This window comes from Pan troglodytes, chromosome 4, assembly GCF_028858775.2.
Source record: "Pan troglodytes isolate AG18354 chromosome 4, NHGRI_mPanTro3-v2.0_pri, whole genome shotgun sequence".
NCBI lineage: Eukaryota > Metazoa > Chordata > Mammalia > Primates > Hominidae > Pan > Pan troglodytes.
The window spans coordinates 169,640,659-169,662,278 of NC_072402.2; the positions used below are offsets into that span (position 1 = coordinate 169,640,659).

Consider the following 21,620-nt stretch of genomic DNA (forward strand, 5'->3'; position numbering starts at 1 on the left):
CCCATTACCCAGTAATTCTGTCGGGTTCTCATACCCAAGAGAAACAAGTGCTCATGTCTATCTTAGAATTGCTATCCACAGTAGCAGACAAAAATTAGAAGCAACTCACGTATTCATCAATAACAGCCAAGTACTCAGCAACCCAAGCATTTCATCAACCAAGTAAAACAAACAAACTGTGAATATTTACAATGGAATAATGCATAGAAAAAAAAACTACAGCTACACATAACAAAATGGATGAATTTTACAGACATAATAATAATGAGTGGGGGAACAAAACCACAAGAGTATATACTCTATAATCCTATTTACATAAAATTCAAAAACAGACATAACTAGCCTACAGTGAAAGAGGTCAGAAAAGGCCTTTAAGAAGAGAGTTCATTGACTGGGTGAGCTACAGGCAAGAGGAAGCCTTGAAATGCTCTGAAAAGGTCTATAATTTGATCTAGGTAGTGGTTACACGATGTGCTGTGCACACATGTAAAAATTCATTGAGCTGTACACTTAAGACATGTATTCTTTAATGTAAGTTATACACAATAAAACATACCTATACAAATGCTCTTTTAACCAATCTCTGTTTATCCTCCAAAGCCGGAAGCTTATTACACAGTAGCCAGGCGTGGCTTGTCAGTCAATCTCACTTCTAGTCTACCCATTTACATGTACTTCATGTCTATCTCCCTCAGCATGTGTGGGCTGGAGGTAATACTAAATATCCAGAATAATGGCACCGGTAATGGAACTAGATAAAGTCATGCTCCAATCAGGGAGAATTTCTGACACAATAGTTATAAACAGTCTAGATGATCATAATATGGTATAATTTTAAGTGTGGGGGAAAGGACCTTATGAATTCACTATCCTTTTAACTTCTAGTAGAGATTGTAGGAAAATTAAATACATGCAGCAAGCTCCTTAAAAATAAGTATATAGCTTTCCAATCTTGTTTAAAAATTTAGCTCCATAATTATAAGGAAAATTATAGAAAAAAAGAATCGCACTATAAATATTTACTTTATGCACAATTTTCAAAAATAAAGGCAGGTCGAAGTTACATTTTTTGCCGAAGCATGTTATTTGCATATTATAAAACTAAGCTTTACGGTGACGACATGCCTAAAACTATTACTACTGCCTTCCAAAATTAACCAACAGGTTATAAAAACAAGCAGTTAACTTTCAGACACTGATTTATGAAGGCAAAGCTTTTCAGAAACAGGACTCTCTTAATAGTCTGATTTACATTCATATCAATACAAACACACATATACGCACAGCTATCAACACAGTCATCCACTCTACATCTAAAATGTCTCATTTCCTCCTCTTCATACCATCTGTTACTATCTCATCATTCCTTCCCCAGGACATTCCAACAGTAAATGAATCAGTCCCCCTGCTCCAATTTGCCCTGCTCTAAAGCATCCTCTAATCTGACAACTGGAGTGATCTTTGTAAACCACAGATCTTGCTCTAATGTTCATAGTCAACTCCCTTCTCAACCACATCCACCACCCTCATACCTCCTCCAATCTAGGCAGGGATCACACGCTCAAAAACTTACATGTGGCTCACACCTGTAACCCTAACAGCTCAGGAAGCCTGGGCAGGAAGATTGCTTGAGGCCAGGAGTTTGAGACCAGCCTGGGCAACAGTGAGACCCAGTATCTAAAAAAAATTATAAAAATAGACCAGATGCAGTGGCTCACGCCTATAATCCTAACACTTCAGGAGGTTGAGAGATAAGGATCATTTGAAGCCAGTTCAAGACCAGCCTGTGCAACACAGCGAGACGTCTCTACAAAAAAAAAATTAAAAAATTAAAAAATTAGCTGGGCATGGTGGCATGCTGCTGTAGTCCTAGCTACTTGGAGGCTGAGGTGGGAGGATGGCTTGAGCCCAGGAATTAGAGGCTGCAGTAAGCTATGACTGCACCTCTGCACCACTTCAGTCTGGGGAACAGAGCAAGAAGACCCTGTACCGAAAAATAAAATATGATTTTAAAACTTAGCCAGACATGGTGGCATGCACCAGCAGTCCCAACTACTTGGGAAGCTAAGGCAGGAGAATAGCTTACGTCCAGGAGGTCAAGGCTGCAATGAGCCATGATCACACCACTGTACTCCAGCCTGGGTGACAGAACAAGATTCTGACCCAAAAAAATAAAAATTAAAAATGTATATGACCAATTAGATAAAGTGAAATTGGTCTCATAGGAGTTACGTACAGGAAAGTACAAGCTCTGACTCAAAAGGACAGCTACTACTGAGCTCCAATTTTCAAACAAAACCACAAATTAGTGTTTTCATATGAAATGTCCCAATTTTTAAAATCTGGCCAGGAGCGGTGGCTCACATCTATAATACCAGCACTTTGGGAGGCCAAGGCAGGTGGATCACTTGAGGCCAGGAGTTTGAGACCAGCCTGGCCAACATGGTGAAACCCCATCTCTACTAAAAATACAAAAATTAGCCGGGCATGGTGGTATGCACCTGTAGTTGCAGCTACTCAGAAGGCTGAGGCCTAAGAATCACTTGAACCTGGGAGGTGGAGGTTGCAGTGAGATCACACCATTGTACTCCAGCCTGGGTGACAGAGTGAGACTCTGTCTCAAAAACAAATAATAAATAAATAAATAAAATCCGTGTGGACCAGGCCAGGTGTGGTGGCTCACCCCTGTAATCCCAACACTTTGGGAGGCCAAGGAGGATGGATCATCTGAGGTCAGGAGTTCAAGACCAGCCTGGCCAACATGGCAAAGCCCCATCTCTACTAAAAATACAAAAATTAGCCAGGCATGGTGGTGTGCGCCTGTAGTCCCAGCTACTTAGGAGGCTGAGATAGGAGAATCGCTTGAACCTAGGAAGCAAGGGTTGCAGTGAGCCGAGATCGTGCCACCGCACTCCAGCCTGGGCAACAGAGTGAGACTCCGTCTCAAAAAAAAAAGAAAAAAAAATCCGTGTGGACCACATAAAATATGTTTGTGAAGCTCTACCTATCCACAGGTTATTAGCTTGCATCTTATGACATAAAGCAGGGATCCCCAACCCCAGGCTGTGGACTGGTATCAGTCTGTGACCTATTAAGAACTGGGCCCCACAGCAGGAGATGAGCAGGAGGCAAAGCTTTATCTGTATTTACAGCTGTCCCCTAACACTCGCATTACCACCTGAGCTCTGCCTCCTGTCAGATGATCGGCCCAGGCATTAGATTCTCACAGAAGCAGGAACCCTACTGTGAACTGCGCATGTGAGGGATCTACGTTGCATGCTCTTTATGAGAATCCAGCTAATGCCTGATGTCTAAGGTGGAACAGTTCCATCCCCACTCCCCGTGCCTGGTCTTCTAGGAAACTGGTCCCTGGTGCCAGAAAGGTTGGAGACCAATGACCTAACAGGATAAAGTTCAAGATTTAGTTATAACCTGCCTTTTCAAATTCATCACCCATACTCCCTTCCACACAAGCAATACTCCGGCAATACACAGAATTACTTACTTGTCTCCCAGATAGACAACAAACACCACTGTCTGCAAACCGTTGTTCACTTGGTTCCCTTTGCTATGAAGCTCCACTATCCCAATACATCCATGTTTACGTCTAACTTCTGCTCGAGCCTCAAAGGGTAAGTTTTTTGGGGGTTTTTTTGTTTGTTTGTTTGTTTGAGGCGGAGTGCCACTGTACTGCCCAGGCTGGAGTGCAGTGGCACAATCTCAGCTCACTGCAACCTCCACCTCCCGGGTTCAAGCAATTCTCTTTGCCTCAGCCTCCCGAGCAGCTGGGATTACAGGCACCCACTACCACGCCCAGCTACTTTTTTTGTATTTTTAGTGAGACGGGATTTCGCCATGTTGGTCAGTCTGGTCTCAAACTCCTGACCTCAGGTGATCCGCCCACCTCAGCCTCCCACAGTGCTGGGATTACGGGCGTGAGCCACCGCGCCCGGCCAAGGGTAAGTTTTTAAAATATCCCTTATGAAATTTCCTTCCTTTTCTAACTCCTACAACACTGTTTGTCTACTTCCCGTGATCCTTACAAGTTTTCACACTATGGTATACTTTTTTATGTAAAAGACTACAAGCTTCTGGAAGCAAGGTATGCATTTGATTCTGTTCTGTATTCCCCAAACAATACCTAGAACAGAGTACATGCTCAATAATGAATGGATGAAACTATTTATCTGCCTATTTAAGTAACAATGTGTATCTCAATTTGATGGGGCCATGATACCGATAAGGTCCCTTAGATTTGGAAAATTAAAAGGCTAACAGAGTCAGAAAAAAGTCTCTCTAATATTACATCTGAATCAGAAATAACATGAACTCACGGTTCTTTTTAAACATATTTCTTAGTTCTGTCCACTGAAAGGGTCTAGAAGCAATGACAACCCATGGCAATGATTTTAGTTTCTAAATACCATTCCTTACTAAAAAGAACCAGAGCCTTGGAGAAATGGCTGATTCCTGATCACCTTATGGAAATATAAGGTGAGTCTGTGACATCTTGTTGTGCCAAAAAAGCCAAGGGAAACCAAACAAACAAACAAAAAAACACTGATGGGGTCATGTCAAAATGAAACAGGAGGAGCTACCTAGAAAAAGTTATCAGTAGCCAAACCTGAGACAATCTGAGCATTAGCAAAGACTGTAATTGATTGTTAACACTGAATAAATAAAAGTCCAGGAGAGTATGGTGATATAAAAAAGGAAGGAAGAAAAATGGGGGCAGCCTGAGGGAGTGGCAATTTAAAAACTACAATTCTGGCACGGTGGCTCACGCCTGTAATCCTAGCACTTTGGGAGGCCAAGGCAGGCAGATCACTTGAGGTCAGGAGTTTGAGACCAGTCTGGCCAACATAGCAAAATCCTGTCTCTAATAAGAATACAAAAATTAGCCAGGCATGGTGGCAGGTGCCTGTAATCCCAGTTACTCAGGAGGCTGAGGCAGGAGAATTGCTTGAACCCAGGAGGCAGAGGCTGCAGTGAGCTGAGATCATGCCACTGCACTCCAGCCCGGGCAACAGAGCGAGACACCACCTCAATAAATAAATAAATATATACATACACACATACATTCATACTACAGTTTTGGCCCAGCATGGTGGCTCACGCCTGTAATCCCAGCACTTTGGGAGGCCGAGGTGGGCGAATCTCCTGAGGTCAGGAGTTCAAGACCAGCCTGGCTAACATGGCAAAACCCCGTCTCTACTAAAAATATGAAAATTAGCCGGGCGCGGTGGTATGCACCTGTAGTTCCAGCTACTCAGGAGGCTGAGGCAGGAGAATCACTTGAACCCAGGAGGTGGAGGTTGCAGTGAACTGAAATTGCACCACTGCACTCCAGCCTGGGCAACAGAGTGAGACTCTGTCTAAAATAATAAAATAAAAAATCTACAATTTTGCAACCCCTATTGTAATAACCGATTTCAGGATCAGGATAATGAAACCAATGAGTGAAAGGCTGTAATGAAACAGGGTATTTACAAGGTGCCAAAATAGTGTCCCATAGATTCCTCTCTAATAGCAGAAGAGAAAATTTTACCTTCATTATGGAGAGATCTGGCTGCTGCCACCTCAGCCAAGGAATCAAAGTTAGCATTGCTCATAACGGGATAACCCGTCATTAAGTGCCTCCTGATATGACTCAATGTGAACTGCACTTCACCTATGATGAAGCATTCTCGTCAAAATGTTTAACCTGGATGCATCTCAATTAACTTCCAGTTTACAGGAAGTAGAGGAGCTAGAGAAACCAGTTAAATGACACCACGAGGAAATAATGAATGCACAAGGTTACACATCCTACAAGACAACCAGAGCTGGTCTCTTCAAACAAGTTAATGCAGGCAAAGGAGGGAAAAGGGTAAAGGAACTGTTCTTAAAAAAGAGTACAAGAAACATAACCAAATACAAAGGATGTACTTTGTTTGGATCCTGTTTTGTCGGTTTGTTTGTTTTAAAGAAGTGAGAGTGGTATCAAAGACATTCTTGAGACAATTAGGAAAATTTAGATTTAATTGATGCTTGATATTATATTATGGAATTACTTTAATTTTCTTAGATGTGAAAACAGTATTGTGGTTACACATGCATAAAGTATATGTGATTATATATAATGTGGTTGTATACATGGAGATATGGTTGTGTGTACGCATGTAATGGTTTGAGACAAAGAGAGAGAAACTATCCTTATTTTAGGAGATACATGCTGAAAACTTAGGGGTTAAGTATTATGATGTTTGCAACTTACTTTCAAATTTTTAACAACAAAAAAGGGAGGTAGGGAGGAAGGAAAAGACAGAGTAAGAGAGGGAAGGAGAAAAGGAGAGAAATGGGAAGGAGGGAAGAAGGGGAAAGAGGAAGAGAAGGGAGGGGGGTAGCAGAGAAATGACTCAAATATGACAAAATGCTAACAATTGTTGAATCTAGGTCGAGAGAGTATATAAATATTATACTTTTTTACCTCAACTCTTAGATGTATATGATATTTTTCATAATAAAAAGTTAATGGAGGAAAAAGAGAAGAACAATTTAAAAAGCAAACAGTTTAAAATTCATGTAATACCATGAGACTGTCAGGAAATAAGAGCACTGTTACTCAAGATCTGTGAGAGTATAAATTGCTGCAATGTGACTGGAGGGCAATGTGGCAATGTCTATCAGATTTATAAAAGCACCTAGTCAGTATGCCCAAGATCCTGTCCTGAAGATACCTTCCATATGCACAGTTCTTCTTTATAGCATTAACTGTAACAGCAAAAGACTAGAAATCATCTACACATGCATCAGTCCAAACTGGTTACCCAAATTATGGCATATTTGTACAATAAATCAGCATGTATCTTTTAAATTAAATTATCTCCTCAAAAAATATGACAGCTCTTTGGGAACTGATATGACAGATAACTGAGTCATATTTTACTAAAAAAAGGTGCAAAAATAATGTGTACAGGATACACGTATGTATAGAAAGGTTACACAAGAATGTAGTTGGGTGGCTAGAAGGAATGAGAAACTTTTTTTTTCGCTGGTTACTCCCTTTTGCACTTTTTGAGTCTTGCTCTATTGCCTGGGCTGGAGCACAATGACACAATCTTGACTCACTGCAACCCCCCACCTCCTGGGTTCAAGCGATTCTCCTACCTCAGCCTCCCAAGTAGCTGGGATTACAGGCGCATGCCACCACGCTTGGCTAATTTTCGTATTTTTAGTAGAGACGGGGTTTCATCATGTTGGTCAGGCTGGTCTTGAACTCCTAACCTCAGGTGATCCACCTGCCTCGGCCTCCCAAAGTGCTGGGATTAAAGGAGTGAGCCATGGCACCCAGCCCCTTTTGTACCTTAATTTTGTATCACAGATATAGTAATTCATTCAAAAAATTTGTCGAGTATTGATTGACTATAGCTATAATGAACTCTTCATGTCTCCATGCTTTCACTATCAAAACTTAGTTACAGTGGAGTCGCAGGAGGCCTAGGAATTAGGGTCTGAAGTGAATATGTAAGGTGAAAATAGCATACGACAAAAATATGCCTCAAAAATCCCTTAAGGATATGCCATACTTGAGACCAACACAGCATCTCAATAATTCTAACACCACTAATTTTTACTCCAGCACTGGAACAGTTCACAGTTTCTTCAACTGACTAGCAGATAAAATAGCTGGCTTGTATTTAGGCCTCACGTTGTGATGTTAAAAGTGTGTGTCTTTAAAATACCATAAGCACACATATCACAGCAAGCTAAAACGCACTCAGGAATTGAGACAGACTGAAAGAACAGATTCCCATTTCCCATCTTAACGTTTGATCCACAGTCTTCACTGTTCAGGTTCTGTTTCTCTTATTTTTGTCACCAGATGCATAAAATTTGAGTTTGCATAAATGTACATAAGATATGTTCTCAAAAACACATTTCAAAAATTAAGCAAACTATTACAGTAGAAGAGAAAGTCACAACCCAAATGTTTGCTGACTAGGAGTAAGTAATAGCAGGCTGTAACAAAATTCTCAGGTCAAGATGAAAAGGAGAGGGTGTGGCCGGGAGGTTGGCTCACATCTGTAATCCCAGCACTTTGGGAGGCCGAGGTGGGAGGATCACTTGAGGTCAGGAGTTCCAGACCAATCTGGCCAACATGGCAAAACCCTATCTCTACTAAAAATACAAAAATCAGCTGGGCGTGGTGGTGCACACCTGTAGTCCCAGCTACTCGGGAGGCTGAGGTGGGAGAATCACTTGAACCCAGGAGGTGGAGGTTGCAGTGAGCTGAGATCGCACCACTGCCTTCCAGCCTGGGCAACAGAGTGAGACTCCATCTTAAAAAGAAAAAAAAAAAAAAAAAAAAAAAGGAGGCCGGATGCGGTGGCTCATGCCTGTAATCCCAGCACTTTTGGAGGCCAAGGCAGGCAGACCACAAGGTCAGCAGTTTCAGACCAGCCTGGCCAACATAGTGAAACCCCGTCTCTACTAAAAATAAAAAAATTAGCCAGGTGGGTTGGCATGTGCCTGTAGTCCCAGCTACTAGGAGGCTGAGGTGGGAGAATCGCTTGAACCCAGGAGGCAGAGGCTGCAGTGAGCCGAGGCCATGCCATGACACTCCAGCCTGGGTGACAGAGTGAGACTCTGTGAAAGAAAAAGAGAGAAAGGGGGAGAGAGAGAGAGAGAGAGGAAGAACGAAAGAAAGGAAGAAAGAAAGAGAGACAGAAAGAAAGAGAAAGAGAAAAAGAAAAAGAACAAGAAGGAAAGGAAAGGAAAGGAAGAGAGGAGAGGGTAGTAATAACACCTCTTGGTCAACATGACATATGATCTCAGGTTCTGACCTTAGCTGTAGCCCATTCCTTTATGTTGCCATTCCCATACACCAATACATACATTCTTCAGTCTATACTCTGAGTAATCATATAACTGTACTAAAGTCTAGTCAGCTACCACTGCACCTAAAAACTCCCCAATATCTCTCTCTAACCCTGCCCTCTCTAATGAACTCCAGGCCAATATTCCTACTAGATACTTCTCTTCTTAGACAATCCATCCATAGGCAACTCAAATTCACCATAACCCAAACTGAACTCACTTTAATATAAAGAGGCCACACGGAAGCAAGGAAAATTCAACTGTTTTCTCAGAGTTGAAAATGAACACAAAATGGATTACAGCAGTAATAAAGGAACCTTAAGGAAAACAAAGGGCTTCCCAAACCTGTAAGTCAAGTGTGCATTCAAGCTGAATGTACTAATCTGTCTAAAAACAAATGCCTTAATCATAAAAGGATCTGGGAAGCAAAAGCAAGCAGAAGAGGTGAACGAAGAGGCTTTACCACAGGGAAAAACCACCATCCCTAAAAGTAAGCTGAATGAGGGTGTCTCAGTCCCAGGCCAACAGACATCTTACTTCCCTGATGGAGTCTTCCTATATGAAGAGAATATTCCAGTCATTTGGCTTGAGTCTTCAGGTCTCTCTGACTTGTTTGAAAAAATTAAACTAGCATATTAATTAGGACCTAGTAAGTAAATCTGCCTATCAAAAAACAATATACTCTGGGTGTGGTGGCTCACACCTGTAATCCCAGCACTATGGAAGGCCCAGGCGGGTGGATCACAAGGTCAAGAGATCGAGACCATCCTGGCCAACAATGGTAAAACCCCCTCTCTACTAAAAATACAAAAATCAGCTGGGTGTGGTGATGCGTGCCTGTAGTCCCAACTACTCAGAAGGCTGAGGCAGGAGAATCGATTGAACCTGAGAGGCGGAGGTTGCAGTGAGCCACGATCGCGCCACTGCACTCCAGCCTGGTGACAGAGCGAAGACTCTGTCTCAAAAAAAAAAAAAAAGAAAAGAATATACTAATCATGCCAACACACATATCACTGTAAATTAATAAATTAAAATTTAGGTTTTACACATCAGTCATGTAAAGTTGGTTAATGTTGGTCCAACCCTGGGATAAGGGGATGTCTAGGCATGCTGAGCAGATCAAATTTCTGTGAGTGTTAAACCAAGGACCAGATCTAGGATGATGGTAAATTATAAATCTCCACATGTAGCTATTTAAATGTCAATTTAATTAAAATTAAAAATTCAGTTACTTTGAGCCACACTTCAAAACTCTACCATATTGAACAGTGCAGACACTGAACATTTCAATCATTGCAGAAAGTTCTATGGGACAGCACTGTACTAAAAGGTAACCTCAAACTAACCTATTCCAAGTTGCCTTAGGAAACAGCCTGACAGCCCGAGATGGCTAATGCAGAACCTGAGAGCTAGACTGTTTTCTACAGAAGGTATGAAATATATAAAACTGTTTCCTTTTGCAATGATTTCTTGAAATCAGAATATATAGTTTTAGTCTTTAGGATTTCTGCCCCTTTATCACTGGATGATACTCTAATCTACAGGTAATATAGAACAGAGGTAAGAAGCACATTCTCTGAAGCCAGACTGCCTGGGTTCATATCTCACCTTTGTCCCTTACAAGATGTGTGACCTAAAGCATGTTATTTAACCACTCTACCCTTTAGTTTCCTCACCAGTAGGGGGGAAATAATGGTACCTACCTCATTAGGTTACTACAGGTTGAATATCCCTAATCCAAAAATACAAAATCCAAAGTGCTCCAAAATCCAAAACGTTTTGAGTGCCAACGTGATGCTCAAAGGAAATGCTCATTGAAACTTTTCGGATTTCAGATTTTAGATTAGGAATGCTGAATCAGTATACAGCAAATATTTGAAAATCTGAAAAAAATTCAAAATTCTCAACACTTCTGATCCCAAGCATTTTAGACAAGGGATACTCAACTTGTATAAGGATAAAAAAAAGTTTATATGTATAAAATATCTAGAATCATGCTCAATAAAGAATAAGTGCCCAGTATTAACTATTACTTCTACTACTAGTACCATTACTACCACCACCACCACCACCAGACTGTCCTGACTATCCTTCAGAAGACAAGGTGAAAAATGGCTCACGCCTGTAATCCCAACACTTCAGGAGGCCGAGTCAGGCAGATTACTTGAGGCCAGGAGTTTGAGACCAGCCTGGCCAACATGGCGAAACCCCATCCCTACTAAAAATACAAAAATTAGCTGGGCATGGTGGCACGCACCTGTAATCCCAGCTACTTAGGCAGCTGAGATACCAGAATCACTTGAACCTGGGAGGCAAAGGTTGCAGTGAGCCACAATCTCACCAGAGGAGAAATATTAGCAAATGTGAAAGTATTAAATTAAAACAAGGATCACGAAGTCAGAATGTCCGTCTACAATAAAAAGAAAATTTTTTTAAGATGAAAGGGAGTAGGATGTTCTCCAGAAAGAATATTAAATACCGAAAAAAGTCATGTTTTCAAGAATGTTGCCTGACAATGCCTTACTTGTAAGGATGACAAACCACAGGCCAAAAGAAGTCTACATAATGAACTACTGAGCTATTTAAATAATAAATACTGAGGAGGAACTGAGAAGATATAGGTTTGAGTTCACTGGACCAAATGATACTTCCCTGTATAAAGCACATCTTGATATTTAAATGCATTGTCTCTCCTATACTCCCTAAATTACCTTTACATTCACTTGATGAACTGACTGAAGATCTGATTTTTCAGTAAGCAAGCATTTAATCATATTAAATGGGCTGGGCGCGGTGGCATTTAATCACATTAAATGGGCCAGGCGTGATGGCTCACGCCTGTAATCCCAGCACTTTGGGAGGCTGAGGTGGGCGGATCACAAGGTCAGGAGATCGAGACCATCCTGGCTAACACGGTGAAACCCCATCTCTACTAAAAATACAAAAAAATTAGCTGGGCGTGGTGGTGGGCGCCTGTAGTCCCAGCTACTTGGGAAGCTGAGGCAGGAGAATGGCATGAACCAGGGGGCGGAGCTTGCAATGAGTGGAGATCGCGCCACTGCACTCCAGCCTGGGCGACAGAGCGAGACTCCGCCTCAAAAAAAAAATCATATTAAATTATTAAAATACCATGCCAAACAATGACCCACCACGTGTTCTTTGAGTGGAAACGTGTTGTAGAAAATCACACCTTGCTCTTGCAGACAGGCAATTTGAAAATCTAAAGGTTAAAGTACAAACTTCAGCAAGTGTAGTAAGACAGAAAGAGTCAGAGCTTTGAGGACACCTAAACCCAAGCTTAAAGCTTGGTTCTACCATTTACTAGCTGTATGACCTGAGTAACTGGCAGTTTATGCTTACGAGCTCCATTTCACTAGCTGTAAAATGCAGGTGAAGCATTGTGCCAATTAAGTAATATATGTAAAGTGCATACAAAGGTAACTGGCATGTAGCACTCGCTCTCAATAAGCAGTTGCTACAGTTAGTAAACCTCCCCAAGACGACCTGCCAAGAGACCTCAGAATAAAATATCACCACTTTACATGAAACCGCAAAAAATATTTTGACCAGGTATTAACTATTATATAAATCATGTGAGAATGCCTCAAAGTTACCATTTGTTTTCCATATTTTACAAGCTATTCCCTAAACAACATATGTCTCTGTTTACTGTATTTCCTATTAGACTATGAATAAAAACTATTTGGGCTTACAATAAAAATAACTGAGTTAGGCGTGGTGGCTCATGTCTGTAATCCCAACACTTTGGGAGGCCAAGGCAGGCAAATCATTCGAGCCCAGGAGTTCAAGACCAGTCTGGGCAACATGGTGAGACCCTGTCTCTACAAAAAAGAAATTAGCTGAGCATAGTGACATGTGCCTGTGGTCCCAGCTACCTGAGAGGCTAAGGCAGGAAGATCGTGTGAGGCCAAGAGGTCAAGGCTGCAGTAAGCCATGTTTGTGCCACTGCAGTCCAGCCTGGGCGACCTGATGTCTCAAAGATAATAATAACTGCACTTCTTACAGTAAAACAAAGTTTTTACCAGGAATTCAGACACATAGACCTTCACTGATCCACACTCAAACATGGCCAAACATGACACTACGCACAAACGTCTAATATTTCTCCCTTTCCCTATTAATGGACAAAATAAATAAGGGAAAATATTTTTCAAAATTTCTTTCAGCGAGTTGAGTTCCACAAAACAAAACAATACAGGGTAATTGCTTACCTGGAAAATATTTTGTACTTCAGATCCACCAATCCAGAATGAATGGGGGTTTTCCCTTTCAGACTAGTCTGAGAAAAGACAGCAGTCAAGCATCTTCCAAGATTCTTTCCGTTTACTGTATCCAGCTTTCTTCAACAAAATCCCAAACATGCACTTCGGTAACTGTTGAAAGACAGAAAGCAATCCATACACCCACCATGGCACCAGCGGCAAAGGACAGCCTCCAAGAAATGGAAGGAAGGGTCAATGGAATGGTGGATCTGAGGCACAGGAAAAAAGTTATAACCCCTGAGTCAGCTATTTGGCATAAAATGCCTGCAGCAGCATTCCTCATCTCTGTGTTGAAAGGATACAAAACTCGTAACAAATAATGGAACATCCCTAATATTAATATTTACTCATGATAAACAGCATGCAACTTCCAAATGAGAGCAGCTAAAAAATACCTACCCTATCATCCATATAAATTGTCCTAGACCATTCAGCTACACTGAACTTCCTTACCCATTTTCTAAGACAGCTCCTCCACCATTAGAAAAATAGTTTGTCAGCCAAAAAGAATGATACGAGAGGGCTCAAATATCTACCATAAAGATATTTATTTACGTACCTAACAAAATGTTTTGGTTTGCTACATATAAGACATCATATCTACATATTACCCAAATCCTCTACCCTTAGCTAAAATATAGTGTGCTTCAAAACATATAACTGAAGACTGAACTTCTGACTCAGTAAAGGCCAGTCCCGTACAATGGCCAATGATCACGTAAACTGGGAAAAATCATAAAGAACGCTAATAAACAATTTACTAGGTGACACCATTAAATATTAAGTCCTGTCCATATTATATCAATATTCTTTTTCTACCATATCAAATTAGACTGCAAATTCTAAACAAACTAAAAGGGAAAGAGAAAAAGCATTCAACAGAACAACAAAGATAAAAACAAAAAGACTGAACTTACTCGAACATAAATTTGCTACTTCCACAATTGCTACATTATAGCCAAAATGCTCCTGCAGTAATTATAGTAATACCTACCTTATTGAAAAGCTACTAACTGGCCAAGCCCTTTACATTAATTACCCATATTTAATTCTCAAAAAAAGATGAGCAGAAAGAAGTAACCTGTCCAAAGTCCCACATCTACTAGGTAGTAGAGCCCATGCCCTTTTCATGGAGCACTATGGACTCCACAGTTCAAGGGTCAGAAAGCCCATGATTTCTGAGAGAGGAGAAGAAATCAAGCTTTACTCTCAAAGGTCCTAAATTAATTAATATCAAAATGGAGAACAATGAAAATACAGAAGAGTAAATATTTCAGCCTAGATGAATCAGTTGGGCCATCCTGAAAGGGTAATTCCCTAGATCTTGCCACTTAAAAAAGCATTTAATTAACAAAGAGCCATGCAATTCTACAGCCCATGATATTTTTTTCTTGTCTTTTTTTTTTTTTTTTTTTTTTTTTTTTTTAAGTAGAGACAGGGATTCATCATGTTGCCCAGGCTGGCCTCGAACTCCTAAGCTCAAGCGATCTGCCTACCTTGGCCTCCCAAAGGGCTGGGATTACAGGTGTGAGCCCCCATGCCCAGCCTAAAGCCCACAATATTAATGCTAAAACAAAACACATTATAGGCTGGGCTCGATGGCTCACACCTGTAGTCCCAACATTTTGGGAGGCCGAGGCGGGCAGATCACTTGAGGTCAGGAGTGTGAGGCCAGCCTGACCAACATGGTGAAACCCCATCTCTACTAAAAGTACAAAAATTAGCTGGGCCTGGTGGCACATGCCTACAATCCCAGCTACTCGGGAGGCTGAGGAAGGAGAATCACTTGAACCCGGGAGACAGAGGTTGCAGTGAGCTGAGATCGTGCCACTGTACTCCAGCCTGGGTAACAGAGCAAGACTCCGTTTCAAAAAAAAAAAAAAAAGACTGTGGCAAGACATACTATAATGGTACTCAAGGAGTCTTTGTGTTTAGCAGCAAAGATTGTAACTGTGACAAAGAATCTCAAATCCAGCTGAACCCAAGTAATTTTTAAATTCTAAGATTTGTTGACCGTCCACAGGCAATGACTCTTAAAGATGTTCTGATTGTTCATATTGTAGGTAAGGCAATTAAAGTGACTGAAATACCGGTCTATGATTAACCTCGCCATAACAATCAGATGAAAATACCTTAAGACTCACAACTTTAAGGAGATCACAAAAGTAAAATCCCAAGCAAATAATGAGTTCTCAAGTTTTTCCCATTAAGTGGTATTACTCCTAAGCCTAAGAATAAACTGGAAACCCAATTTTGACAGAAGTAGCTAGGGAACTATGGCTAGTAGCGAACTGCTAAAACAGTATACTATGCTTTTCAAGGTACGACTATACAAAATGCAAAACAAGTTACAGCAAAACACAACCACAGCAATTTGACTAACAGACTCATTTCTGGACCTCTTGAATCCTCAGGCTTTTCCCCTGTACTAGTGAGTTAATTTTTCTCCCTTCCCTTCAAAAAAAAAAAAAAATATATATATATATATACACACACACATATATATATATATATATTTCTTCAATCCCTAATTGTATATATATATTTCTTCAATCCCTAATTGCTGGCAGGCCTTATGCTAGTAATACAAAGATTAACAGACGTCAGGTGAGTAGCGTCAGGACTGAGTTCTTCCTTCCCCTCTGCCCCCTTTCTCTCTGAATCTATCATGTAGTCATTTCAGAGGGCCAAAATATATTTTATTGTTAGTTACCAAAACTGGTTCAATGTTCTCCAGTTAACTCCTAAAAAAAAAAACATTAAAAATTACTCAAGTTCCTTTTTCACAATAGTAGAACCTCAGTCTTTCTTTTTCTTCTGTGGATCAGAGGCTTTTTACTATACAATGGTTTCCTACATTCAATATGCTTATATTTACACACCTCTCTATCACAAGCCAAAGAGCCAAAGCTTTTTTTATTTTTATTTTTCCTATTAATGTCCCAGTGTTTATACTTCACAGCTTTCCATTTTGTGAAGATCTTCATTGTTAACTCAACCTGAGAGGGAATTTTCTAAAAATGCTTCCCGCTGACATCACAGAACTCTCCCATCTTTTAGTTTCATTAAAACACTAAGAACCAGGTAAGAGATACCCTACTGGATTGTCAGGTCTTCCTGGTCTGTCTCTCATTTGCCTACAAAGACAAACTTCCTCTTAAGCAATTGCGATCAGCAGAAACTAACCAAGGGTAACGAGCACATTCTTAACCAACAAGTTTCTTCCCCCATTGTCAACTAATTCAATGAACAATACAACTCAGAAGGAAATCTTGTATGAATTCTCACTGCTTATTCTGTTAAGGTTAAAACCATCAGCTTTGATGATGGTAAGAATAAGAATTCAAAAATCACAATTTGGTCAGTCTAAACTAAACCGATCAAACATAAATCCCAATGCTCAATGTCAATATAAACTAATCACCAGTCTCTTTCTGTCAGGATACCAGGTATAAAAATAGGACTGGGTGGGTTCTCTCTGTAGTTACAGCATAGATCTAATTACGCCAAATTGGTAGTCATTGAAATAGTACCTCCCAGATTTTCCAAGACAGTATTGACTCTGCATGATTTCATTGTTTTTCCCAAAGATGGCTCATTAAATGTATGGCTAAAAGCAACTAAATGTTAGTCTTCTGTAAAGCCTCACAAATAAATACATGCGCAACTCAGGAGAAAGAAATAAAAACCTTTTCCACACCATCTGTCTTGACTTCGCTTTAGGGTCCCTGTACTTGTGGGGAAAGTTAGTATGGTCAGCATCTGAAGAAAAGCAAGCCTCTGCAAAGTCCTTTCACACACATCTCTCATATAATCCTCCCAACAACTCAGACCAATACCTAAGTTTTCTTATTTATTTTTACATATAATCAAATCATACTGCAGAAAGGTTACCTTTCTTTATGTCACACAGCTAGCAAGCGACAGAGCTTGGATACAAACTCAGGTGTTTCACTTCAAAGCCCATGCCCTTTCTGCTAAACCATGCTTTTCTAAGGTCATGGAGCCCTTGGAGCTTATCAACTATTTGGCAAACCTGCACCAACTGATGCAAAAAGTATTCAGTTTCCTCAGTTCTTTGCTAACAACCAGTCTCTGAGTTCTATGTAAATCAATCTGTATGTGTGGAAAGTCTGTAAATAATGGTTAATATGTCTATGGATGTCCTATGAACAACACACCACCTACCTCTTCCCCCTCCCCATCTTTCTTCTCTATTCATCTCTACCTTTGTCCTAAGATATTCAAAAGGAAATCTTAAAAGGTTTCACTGCATGAAAGAAAGAAAATCTAACATTAATTTAAATCCATATTGAGCACCCATGTGCTGAGGAGTAACAGGGCAATCAAACACAGCCTCTAGAAGAAGAGTTTAGGCACAACCACAAGTTTTTATAATATAATAGGATGATATGATAAGTCCCATAAAAATTTGGAACTGATTATTGTGAGAATTAGCAATGTGGGTGAAAATGTTTAGAAAAGAGGATAGTTAAGACACAGGCAAAAGGCAATAATGTCTGAAAATGATCACCAGGAAAATTCAACCCAACATTTCCTGAAAGCCTACCACAAAGAAGACACCGTGTGTATGAAGGAACTGTGTGTCACAGGAAGATAATTAAGGCCCCAGACCTTCCCATGAGGAGTTTATCATTCAACAGAGGACACAAACAGGTAACTATATTACAAGCCTGAAATATGTTAAGTGCTACAGGATAAATACAAAGTGCCAGAATTCATTCATTTCATTTGAGTGTCATATAGGCAGTGCTATACAGACACAAAAACCAGACAGTCTCTGCTACCATAATATAAACTGACATCAAAAGAGGTGGCACCTATTGTGTTTTATGGGTGGATAGGACTTCATTAGCATAAATGAAAGAGAAGATTGCTGAGATATAACCTAAGCCAATTTGGCCAGAGAACCACCTATTAGATCCTTTTGATAAATATCAGTAGCCTTCAATAAATGGGCTTAGGTCCATTCCTATCAGTGCTGACAAAGGAAACGTGTGAGCAGAATCTGGAGGACCATGGTCCTCCATGTGCTAGAATATACAGTAAGCAAGGAAAGTAGGCAGAAAAGCCATAAGGGAGAATGGAATACAAAGGAAGACTGGAATTGGAATCACTAGGACTTAAAATGCTTTGTTTTCTATGAAGAACAAATATCACAAGGTAGAACCCAGGATCCCACAGATCTTACAGGGCAGATAATTTTGTTTCTAGAATTCACAGGCTCAAACAACACTAGTAAGAGGCATATATGTGCTGCTGTGAATCTATGTAATGGCTGAGTGATTCTCCTGGGCTAGCTCTCTGTTTGCAGGAGACAGACTATAGCAATCAAGAGCCCAGAATGCCAAGACTTGTGTGCAGGAACATGTTTATCCATGTCAAATCTGAAAGGATATCTAACCTACTGCAAAATCAGGGGCAAAAATTGATATATTTGAGCCAATGCCTCTTTAGGCAGGTCAGTGAGGTCCATATATTTTATATAAATGTGTGTGTGTGTGTGTGTGTGTGTGTGTGTGTGTGTGTGTGGTTTATTCATTTGGACCCTATTGAAACCTGTGTCCACTGAGTCTGCATTCAGTAAGTTAGCACCCCTAGTGGTGTGCTACATGAGGAGAAAGATGGTGACAAAGTAATATCCAATTTCTTGATGAAGTCACTAAACAACCCCACTCACCCCGAGAAAGTCAATGACAGGAAGAAAAAAAAAAGATCCAAAAAGAAAAAAAGACAACATTTCCAGTAACTTCATTTATTCGTTTCTTTCTTCTTTCTTTTCTTTTTTTTTTTTTTTTTTTGAGAGTGTCTTGCTCTGTTACCCAGGCTGGAGTGCAGTGGCACAATCACAGCTCACTGCAACCTCAAACTCCTGGGCTCAAGCAATCCTCCCCACCTCAGGCTCCTGAGTAGCAGGGACTATAGGAGTGAACCACTATGCCTGGCTAATTTTTTTATTTTTTGTAGAGACAGGGTCTTGTTATGTTGCCTAGGCTGGTCTCTAACTCCTGGGCTCAAGCAATCCTCCCACCTCCTAAAGTGCTGGGATTACAGGTGTGAGCCACCGCACCTGCCCACACCTTCTTAATAAGGATCAGTGTATTTTAACCTATATTACTTCATTCAACAAGTAATACAGCCACTTAAGAGATAAGACAGAAGGGAAATGACTCACTTAAGGTCACTTAGCAAAAAGGGAAGTCATTTAACAATTAATTATAAACCATCCATTAATTGTGTAAAGGGAAGAGGGGATTCACTCACACCCGTGGAGGAGGCAGGATCGCCTTTCCTAAAGTGATAGCATCAATTTCTGCTGGCTTCTTACAGGGTAATCTAATCATCTTTCTCTTCCAATCAGAAGCTCTTGTGAGTGCTTTCTAGTGATGAGTGCCTGAAAATCAAGTCATATTCCTAACTCAAAGGTTAATAAATACCACGTGATACATATTGTACAGTTCTCATTCTTCCCAATGAAGTCCATTGAACATAGCCTGATAAACTTCACATATTTCCAAAATGAATTACTAGTTTTCTGCCTCATTCATAAGGCGAATTTTACCAAACTCAGAAGTTTGGAAAAATAGGCCCACTAACAGGTATAGCACTGGGCCAATATAAGGCCCTAAAAGTCATCTGGCGGTTAAATTATTTACCATTAGTAACTGTAAATTCAGGGTCTAAATTAAGAGTTTATAGACTCTAATAATATTAAAAGCTGAATCCTATAGAGTGGGTCAGTAGGAGAAGCAACCTTTGTGGACCCAGGCATCAGGCAGCGGTAGGAGTCAAAGTGGGGGTTATATTTTAGAAATTTAACTATTCTGCTATCACCAGCTTTATTTCCTAATATACTTATCAAAAATGCAAGGAAAAACAGAAGAATCAATATTAAGGAAAGTACAGGGATGAAGATTAGAAAATGGAGATAACCAAGAAGTCTGTTTCCTCTTTTTAATACAGCACACTTTGGAACAGCAAATGAAAGTTATCTTGTTAAGCATTAAGTGCCAAACTGGTACAAGCAGCACAATCACAAATATTTGAGTACTGAAGATGACTCATAAAAATCTAAAAATATTTCATGCTTTAGGCTTTCAAAACACCATCAGTTTAACCCCTTTTCCTCCATCAATCGTATTATCTTGAAACCAATGTAAAAAATATTTTTAACCCAGTTCTGGAAACTGTCATTGAAATGCAGTGAAAACAGAAAGCCACATGCAATTAGATTCTAAGACATTATTTCCTACATTTGATCCTGGATTTACTCAATCAGTTGTTAAGCACCTGTGCTACTTTACTAAAATAAATACACATATTTAATTTATGATAAGGGTTGTCTAAGAGTCTTAACTGATATCCCTTTCAGGAAATATCAAAATCCTTAAATAAAAGGCCATTTTAAAATTAATCGTAATATAACTAAACTCTGTTAAATTTTCAAAGAATTCCAGTTTAAATCCCAGTTTATAATGTCCTTAACAGGCTGAAATCTCTTTTCTGATCAAAACCAAGTGCTATCATGTAAAATCAAAACTTTTTAAGTTATAAGCATAGGAAGCCAGTGAATTTAGGCCAAAGGTTTTTATTTTTTTATTTTGTAACCATACACTGACTTGGGTTACAACGTATTTCTTATAATTCTTTTGAAAATAAATACATTTTCGTTATTTTTTAAAGGAATAGAAATGGAAGGAGCTGGGAACAGCCAATTTCAAAGAGGCACCAAGTTACAATTTTTCGATATGAAGTACTTCTGTTGTAAGTACATGCATTGTGTGTACATTCTTAAGAATATGTAATATACTTAGTCGATTTAAGATAGTTACCAAAATAACCCACTACAAAAGTTACAGAATACCAAACACTTGACTACAAGTATGATAAATTATGCTGAAAAGGAAAAATCACTCAGTATGTGACATCCCTTTGAAAACAACCCCACGTGCGCACACACACACACACACACACACGCATGCAAAAATCAAAAACTATCAGTTTCTTTTTTTCCCTCCTAGTTTTCAAGAATGCTAGAGAAGTCCAGTTCTGTGAATTATGCAAAGGACAGCAAACATTAAGCTGCCTCCATATTTATGCTACTGTACTTCCATTTTTAAAACAAGCATCTCAACTCCCCAGACACCATCATCCACAGAAACCATGCAGCTATCCAACAGACTTTCAGTGTCACCATTTATTATTTATAGCGTTAAATGGGGGAAGTGGCTCTGATGTCACCAACCCTACCCAGTGGAATCACTGACTCAATAAACATTTTCACACTGAAGAAAATCTGGCTAGGAAAACATTTTGCTGGGTTAAGTAGATTCTTCCACCTCTCCTCTCAACCCTGGGGAAGAAGTTGTTACCGTGTTAGGAGAGATACAAAGAAACTGTCAAGGCTTCCACAGGAAGAAATCCTGGACATGTCCATTTGCTGATGCAGACTTCCTC

General features: G+C 40.0%; 1 protein-coding gene across 8 annotated transcripts in view; it reads right to left on the reverse strand.

Annotated features, from left to right (window-relative positions):
• The window catches only part of FBXW11 (F-box and WD repeat domain containing 11), a 146,467-nt gene that overhangs the window by 123,208 nt on the left and 1,639 nt on the right, over positions 1 to 21,620 (reverse strand). For 3 of the 8 annotated variants that reach the window (XM_009450125.5, XM_009450124.5, XM_063810855.1), the window contains exon 2: positions 13,092 to 13,253. The exons of 4 other annotated variants lie outside the window; for them this stretch is intronic. The gene's annotated coding sequence lies outside the window, so the exon portion shown is untranslated. Of the gene's footprint in view, positions 1 to 13,091; positions 13,254 to 19,427; positions 19,558 to 21,620 lie in introns of all 8 variants that reach the window. One more of the 8 variants, XM_063810854.1, reaches the window with a different exon arrangement.